Source organism: Lolium perenne, chromosome 1 (genome assembly GCF_019359855.2).
Source record: "Lolium perenne isolate Kyuss_39 chromosome 1, Kyuss_2.0, whole genome shotgun sequence".
NCBI classification, from domain to species: domain Eukaryota; kingdom Viridiplantae; phylum Streptophyta; class Magnoliopsida; order Poales; family Poaceae; genus Lolium; species Lolium perenne.
Window position 1 is genome coordinate 134,500,589 of NC_067244.2, and position 8,385 is coordinate 134,508,973.

General features: G+C 44.9%; 1 long non-coding RNA gene across 3 annotated transcripts; it reads right to left on the reverse strand.

The window, feature by feature from the left end:
• Positions 1–1,572: 1,572 nt before the first annotated feature.
• Positions 1,573–6,423, reverse strand: LOC127303015 (uncharacterized). 3 transcript variants are annotated; one of them, XR_007853226.2, is made up of 6 exons: positions 5,702–6,423; positions 4,230–4,303; positions 4,090–4,146; positions 3,581–3,662; positions 2,826–3,108; positions 1,573–1,938 (listed from the first exon to the last, which is right to left on the reverse strand). It is a non-coding gene; the product is annotated as an uncharacterized lncRNA (long non-coding RNA). The 3 variants fall into 3 exon arrangements; XR_007853225.2 differs by lacking the exon at positions 3,581–3,662 and having other exon boundaries at positions 4,230–4,298; positions 5,702–6,332; XR_007853223.2 differs by lacking the exon at positions 3,581–3,662 and having other exon boundaries at positions 5,702–6,331.
• Between the last annotated feature and the right edge of the window lie 1,962 nt (positions 6,424–8,385).

Consider the following 8,385-nt stretch of genomic DNA (forward strand, 5'->3'; position numbering starts at 1 on the left):
TTATCGGGTGCGGTCTCACCGGTGGCATTAAAGAGGGCGGAAATTCGTTTGGTCACCCCTTCTATAGAGTGGTGGGTCCCGTCTAGTCTACGTGTGTGATAGGTTTGGGGTTACAAACTTTCGACTAATTCAAGGGTCCAATGACGACGACTTCGGCTCTAGGGCGCTGGTCCCTAGGGGCATGTGTACAAAAACTTTCTGAGTGTCGTCAACAACGTTAGACCGGCTCCGGTAAACGGGAGCTGCGACAGCACCGCGTCAGCGATTTGCTCTAGCAGCAGATGTGGTTATTTGATGGTGTAAGAACTTTGATGTAATTTTTGTTATGTTTGGGGTACTTTGTACTGCTAGTAAACTATTGGAATAGATTGGAATCTTTTAAAAAATGACTTGTATGAACAGTTGGCCTTTGTTTTATGTGTTGGGCGACCCGTCCGTATATGTAGTATAGGAACAATGAGGTAGGTTTGGACTCTGGCTCATATACAACACGAGGTCCCCAGGCCCTGGCCGAGACCCATCAAACCAAGCAGGACTCTCCGCCGCCGCCGCGCCCTAATGGGTATCGTAGCTTCGTTGTTGCGACGCTATGCCGCAGTTAGCCCCGAGTCCCCGACTACGAGCCGATCCGGCGGTGCAATGAGCATGCGGAGGAGTATAAGGTGATGTTCTTCGAGGAGGAGAGGCTAGGGCCAGCAGCTCTGGAGGCGCGCGGCGATCGTTGCATGGCGAGTGGCCGGCGCCGGCAACGGTGGAATTTCGCCATCTCGAATGATTACGAGGACGCCGCTTGCGCCTATATCCTCGCCGAAAACTGTAGGTTTTACTTTTACTTGCTTCTTATAATCGGTATCTCATTACAGATACCAAACCTCTCATAATTTGATCCTGGCAACAACAACAAAATCACTCTTGATTTGATCCAGGGAGAAAAGCAGCCCTCGCATTTAGCGAGCAGGCCGACTATGAACAACAGGTTTGCTTCGCGGGCCATGGTTGCACTTTTAAAATTAATTCCAGATAACGACTGTAATAACTGACCCATTTGTCGACATCTAGTTTGGCGATGAACGTGCACTCACTACATCACGTACCCAGGTTGCAGGCACAAAAAAAGTGCCGGTAATTATACCAAAAGTGCCGGCAATGATTTTTCGAGGCAGAAAAAAAAGTGTTGTATTTGCTTCGGTCGAGGTAGGTCTTTGCCGGCACTTTCAGAAAAATGCCATCAGTTGTATTTTCAGACACTTCCAGAAATGCCGTTATTTACTATTTTAGGCACTTTTGAAGATGCCGTGGAATCTTTTTGCCGGCACTTTTTGAAGATGCCACGGAATCTTTTTGCGGCACTTTTCTAAAAATGCCATAAAATCTCTTTGCTGCCACTTTTCCGAAAATGCCATCCAAATTTTTTGCCGGCACTTTGAGAGGATGCCTCCAATTACTTTTTCAGGCTTTTAATTCTAGTGCCGCTGAATATTTTCTTAGGCATTTTTTAAAGTTGTTATACTGCCTGCAAACATTCAAGCAATCTAGCAGTCAAGCATACATCAAACTCAAGAAGTCAAACAATGTTTAAAACCAATATTTCCAAGCAGTCTAGGTCTCAAACCAGCATTCTGAAACATTCAAGGGTTCACATTCGAGGCATTTAACTTACATGACCAATAGGGTTCATCTCCACATCATGAACAACATGGTTTGAAACCATTAGATAAAATACACAACAAGGTTCATCTAACAGGGTTCATCAAACTGGCTTCCATCCTTTTTCAGCATTACTGAACCACCTGAAGCCTTCATAGGTTAGAATAGACATATCTATGCTAGCCGATGCATAGTAATATCCATCAGCTGTACTTGTGCTGCTGCTGTTTGGGGGTGTGGCCGACTGGGAACATCGGCAGCGGGCTGCGGAAGTGAAGCTAATGGTAGAATCTGCAAGCAAAATGAAAACCCATTATACTTATTTCTAAAACAGTAAACTATAGTTACGAATTGTGAACTGCTATAGACCGGAACAGCCTTTGGACGTCAGTAAAATATTCAAATAAAATGCCTATTTCCTGTTCGTAGAATATTGCAGGGACGCTACGATACATGAAAGCTGAAATATAATCTAGAGGGGACATGGTCACTATGGATGAAGTTCCCATACGTTCAGTAGGTGGCAGCAAGATGGCAGTACCAAGTACTCAGACCTACAGTAAATGGGTTGAATTACATGCTTGGAGATGGTACTCATACCAACAGTTCTCACACTAAATGAGGAAAGATGGAAACAAAGTGTATTTATAAATCTCAAAACAAAGCAAAAAGAACATAAAAATAAAACTAAGATGATTGATCATTTCCATGGAAGAACTTTGGAAGAAGGCATCACAAATTAGAGACCTTGTAACAGGATTGATTCCTCCTCATCCTGGAGGAACAACATTGTTGCCTATCACTTGCATTGTTGCATACTGTAAATACGAAGTCCTATAAAAATATCTCTATAACTAAAAGAAGTTAAGACTGCCATCACTTTAACTGTACTTGAAAGCAACAATCCTTCTAAAGAGCTACTAACTTGCATTATTCTACATTAGAAGCAAAGAATGCAGATACGCAAGCTTTAATTCACTGTGAAAGAGATACTCAGATATGCACAGCTCAAAAGAAATGACATTAGTAAAGAAGAATATGCTTGGAAGCTCATGATTTGAAAGCCCAATGGCTATGCTTAGCTCAAAGCTGTGTTAATTTTTGCATGTGTATGATATGCAACTAACATAAGGAAGGCGAACTGAATACTACCCTGTGCATGAGCAAAATTTAATTACCTCGTATGTAAGTCCATCAGCCAACGCTTAATCTTGTCGACCGGCAAACTTTTCCCAGAAAACATGGAGAAGGTAGGATCACCAGGGCGAGAATTCAAAGAAACAATAACACTGCACCCATCCTCTCGAAGATTATGTACAAAGCTTTGCACACACGAAGTGCCAACCTCAACCTGGTTATTGCATGTCCTCACACAAACCATGTTCCGGGGAGACAGTGTTGTTGGAGGCAGTTTATGGGTGCCTTCCACTCTAAATAGAACGAAACGTAGGCCTCCCAAGCCTGCAATCAATTAAACATGAAGCAAGATGAGGATGTCTTATCATTAACAAGTTAACCCAATTCAGCAACATGCATTTACCAACAGAAGTGCTAGCAGCAAGTCACAAAAATGATATATACATTCCAATAGAATGCTACCTCCAATGAAGCTGAGATAATGGTATATCTAAAATTTTGCAATCAAACTCAATTATATTTGTTCACATGAACTGAACAAGATTTATTTGTTATCTCTTGTTTCAAAGCTAACTTTTTTCACCCAGGTCTTGACATAAGAATTTGAAAAGACCAGGAGCTGACCTGGAGGATAGGGATAAGGTTAGTTTGTCTATAAGCGTTTCAATGCAAGCTATTTATTAAATTGATAATTTTGAACCAACTAATCAATGCCCATGGCAAGTCGGAGATTAAATATCTAGCAACTACACTAGTTACAGTAGCTTCATGAACAAGTAAAGAAGAAGTCAGCTACCTATTCTGTTTGGACGTTAGGGTAGCAAAGGGTGCAGGTTCTGAAGTCATGAATAGCCTATAGAAAACTTACACCCAACAATCTACAGAGAGAAAAGGGAAGTTAATTTCCTAAGTTCTAACTCTAGACACTACCATGAACTATAAACCAATAACAAGCATTCTGTAGGGCAAAAAAAATAGTGAAAAAGACAAAGACATAACCTTGTTCTGTAATAAGCAACATACACACCTAAAGTATTGACGCATAAGATCCAGTGTCTCTTAATATTACTTACACGTATGCAGTTTTAACTTTCAATGTTTCATGTCTATAAGTAAGAACTGACACATGGATAAATTACTAGCAGTTTGTAAGGTTGAAAATTTGTACTTACAACGAAGGTACAAATTGATTGCATGATTCAGAAATCCACTTCCAGGAACTCCATTCAATAGTGAAGTAATAGATATAAAAGACGGTGAGATAACATCAGGTTGTGCATGCATGAACACCATTCAGCCACTCACCGTGAGAAACCATATCTTTGTCCCTTCCACCTCTTCACTTAGGCATCATACCAAATCCTGAGATAATTAGAACTAGTAATATCAATCCAACTTGTCATATGAACAGTGAAAATAAATTGTATCAACACAAAGACCTATACCTCCTTCGAAGCGTAAGAATTTACTGGACTGGACTCCACAAATCTCAGTCGCTGCTCTCTTCTGTCACTCTGCACTGCACGTGAAACTTAAATCAGTGAGTTAATAAAAATACAGCAGTACCCTTTGTACCCAAGATATATGACTGCCATATAATTCAAGATGTGCCATTCGAATTCAAGTGAACAACCTATACACAAATTAATGAACTTAAAACTATATATGGTGTACTTTTACTGATGGAAAGCTGAAGCTCCTTGGGCACTAAAAAATACAGACGTGGATTGCACAACTAGCAGGTTATGGTAAGGCTAGATATTAGTTAAGTGATCACAAATGTTGAATACAAAAATATGCAAAAAATAGGTGAAAGCCAGAGAAAGTGTAGAGGCTAGGGGTGAAAACAGATGCACCAATCAAGTTCATATAGTCAGGAGAAAAAGCAGCATGATATACAGTCTACAAACAATTAGTCAATTAATGTCATACTGTACCACCTAGTGGTGTCAAACTTGTCTTGGTCCAGTTGCTGATTTTACCCTTCCCAATAGTGGAGTTGGTACAGGTGCATTTGAGATCATTGAGCTTGGAAAGGATACATGAGGTTTTGGTGCTATAATAATAGAGCACTAACCAAGAAGATACACAGTTACACCCATATCAATAAAAATAAGTTTGACATATACCCACGCCATAATTAATAGGTACAATATGGCAATCTAATCTCTATTTTCTTGCACTTGAACCTATTCATCTACTGAATGTAAATGAATGTGTACTCAGAGCAGAGAAAATTATCAAGTGTGTAATCTGAAATAACCAAACTTGCAAAGCACTAGCTGTCGCCCTAGGATCTATACTTGAGCCAGTTTATCAGAGGAAGAAGAACACACGCGAGAGAGGATTTTTGTGTTGTGCAATACTTGCAGCTTTTCTGTTACTCATCCTTTTTTTCAGTTGAAACATGAACTGGTCAAGCCACGCGCCCAACTACTGACCCCGCCATACCACGATCCGAGCCGCGCGCTCAACAAACTACGACTAAGCCCAGGTGCGCACAGAACGAAACAACCTGAGAGCTAGCTAGGAAAACAGGAAAAATGGCTAGCTCTTAACTTGTCTGACGAAACTGACAGTGTTAAACAAGCGACACGAAAACGAGCAATTCAGACTATGGGAGAGAGACATGATTTAAGCTAACACTAGCATCCTAAGAAACAAAATATCACTACACTTCCCCTTTCTAGATGTTTGCCTAGACAATCTAACTCATCCATTGGAATCACATACATTTTTCATATCCATAGCTGTCGCTATTCTTCCTAGCATTCAACCATTAGGCCAGTTGCTAGTTTGCATACGTACAACAAGTGAAAAAACTCAGCACCTCTGATATACACGCAAGGTTCTGAACATGAACAGAGATCCACTGACCTAACCCACTATCTGAAGATGCGGGGATGAGAGGTCTCACCATGGGCGGCGTCGGCGGGCAGGAGCTGAGCCAGTCTGCTTCGATGGAGGAGGACGCGGGGAGGAGAGCGCCCTGCCGTGTACGGCGACTCCGAGCCGCGCGTGGCGAAGAAGATGGTGACCACGAGCGTGCCCAACGAGAAAATCGACAGGCTAGGAGGTCCCGGCCTGCTAGGGTTAGCAAATAGAGGCACGGGTGGATGCGACATTGGCGAGGGAATCCGCCGGGGAGGAGAATCCGCTGGTTGTCGACGATGAGGCCCTGGATGTCGTGGTCCTGGCGATGATTCGGTCCTCGAGGGCGACCATGGCGGGGTGCAGCGCATGCCCCCCGCGCGGGATGAGGAGGAGGGCAACGTGCGAGGGCTCGGAGGAGCGGCGGCTAGGGTATCCGCGGAGGAGACCGTGACGAACCCGACAGCTAGGGTTATCCGCGGCCTCGCGCTCAGGGTGGAAAGGCGGGGCGCCGGTAGGGATCCGGTGGAGGGGACCAAGAAGAAGCTCGCTCAGTGCGTGGAGGCGGCGGATGCGGCCGGCGTTGGACTACACGTCGGCGGCGGCGGCGCGTTTGGGAACTGAGGACGGGAGAGGAGAATGAGATAGGGAAAATTAGATTCATACCATTAAAAGATCTGATCTTTAGAAAAATATCACCGAAAGTTTTGGACTTAGAAAACTACCATTCAAATCTAGCCCCGTTACTACTTTCTACCACCACCGTTAGCTGCACGTCAACTGAAACAAACCGGTCAAGTTACATACGGGAAAGAAAGACTAAATCCATCCCAGCACACAACACACGCAGCCCACACGCACTCAACTCACCCTGCCCAGGACGAACAGAGACCACTAAGCGACGCGCATCTTCTGCTGTTAGTTTTGCTGAGTACTCCAGATCTTTGAGGATGGAACCGTCATGCCATGGACAAAGTACGAACAATTAGCTGTTACTTTTGTTGAACTTTGTGTCTAAGATGTGTTATATATGTGGCTGCTAATTTGCTTTTGTTAGAGCATCTCCACCGGCGCACCTCAAACCGAGATCCCAATAAAAATGAAAAATTCGAAAACGCAAAAGACGGTGGATTTTATTCGATTTCTAGCGACTTTGTACAACAGACGGCGAATGCAAAAAAATAAACTAGCGGTTGAAGGCTGTCGCCACTGTCATCGAAGAACTCCCAGTCCTCCTCCTCTTTTGGCGCCGGTGGTGGAGAAGGAGCGGTGACGAGGTCGACAAAGTTGCCGGAGTCCTTGGCGGACCACATCCCCGCCTTCCAAACGGAGCAGGTGTTGCTCCGTGCTGCTCTGGCGTGTCCTCCGGGTGATCGTGGCCACAGTAGTATGGGCTTCGAGCTCCATTTCCTACCACTTCTTCGCCGGCGGTGACGGCGGGTGCACAGTTTCTTCTTTGGGGCGGCGAAGGTCGAGGCGCCCTCGTGGAAGTGAGCCTGGCGCCTCCTTCTTCACTGGCGCCGTCCTTCCTCGCCAGTGCGGAGGAGCTGCCTCGTGGGCCATCACGGATGACGACGATGCCGGATGGCCGCGTGTACGGCACCGGCCGCCGGACCGGGACGAACCGGATCGAGAATCGCTCGACGCCGCCCGTGTCGGTGCGCCTGCATGCGCATGGAAGAAGAGCGGCTAGCAAGGCGGGTCGACACCGTGAATCCGCGGCTGGTATCCGTACACCACGATCGTCCCATCGATGTCGCGGCCGTACCACTAGGTCCGGCGGCCAGTGCGGTTGAACTGCCCAACGTCAAGGCCAGCGGACCTGGCGACCTCGACATCGCGCTCCTGTTGGAAGACGCGACGCAACTCCAGGCTAGTCGGTGCCCACTCCAGGTGGCGGCGCTCCTCGGGCGGCATCTGCGTGCACCGCTTTGGGCCCATGGACGAAGTTGTGTTCACATGTCTTGTTATATCCGACTGTAGTGCTGCTAAGTTTTGGTGTTGAAATGTTGCTGGAAATTGGGATGGAATACAGCTGCTCAAATTGGAGATGAACGGTGGGAAATGGTGATGTTATATATCTTCAAACGTTATTTTGAGCAAAGAAACGGCGAGTTAACGGTGATGGTAGAAAGCAGCAACGGAACAGCTTTTGGGTGGTATTTTTCTAAGTCCAAAACTTCTGATGGTATTTTTCTAAAGATCTGATCTTTTAATGGTATGGTTCCAATTTTCCCGTCTTGTTATATCCGACTGTAGTGCTGCTAAGTTTTGGTGTTGAAATGTTGCTGGAAATTGGGATGGAATACAGCTGCTCAAATTGGAGATGAACGGTGGGAAGTGGTGATGTTATATATCTTCAAACGTTATTTTGAGCAAAGAAACGGCGAGTTAACGGTGATGGTAGAAAGCAGCAACGGAACAGCTTTTGGGTGGTATTTTTCTAAGTCCAAAACTTCTGATGGTATTTTTCTAAAGATCTGATCTTTTAATGGTATGGTTCCAATTTTCCCAATGAGATACGGAGTAGTTGATTGGTTCGAATTTTTCATTTAGGCCCTTTAGTGGTTTTGGGAGGGGGTGGGAATGCCGGCACTTTATCAAATGCCAGTATACATCAATATTGATGGCATTTTTGGAAAAATGCCACTAATTAGATTGTAATTTGAGGCACTGATCAGAAAGTGCCACTAATCACTAGCATTAGCGGCTTATTTGGAAAGTGCCGCC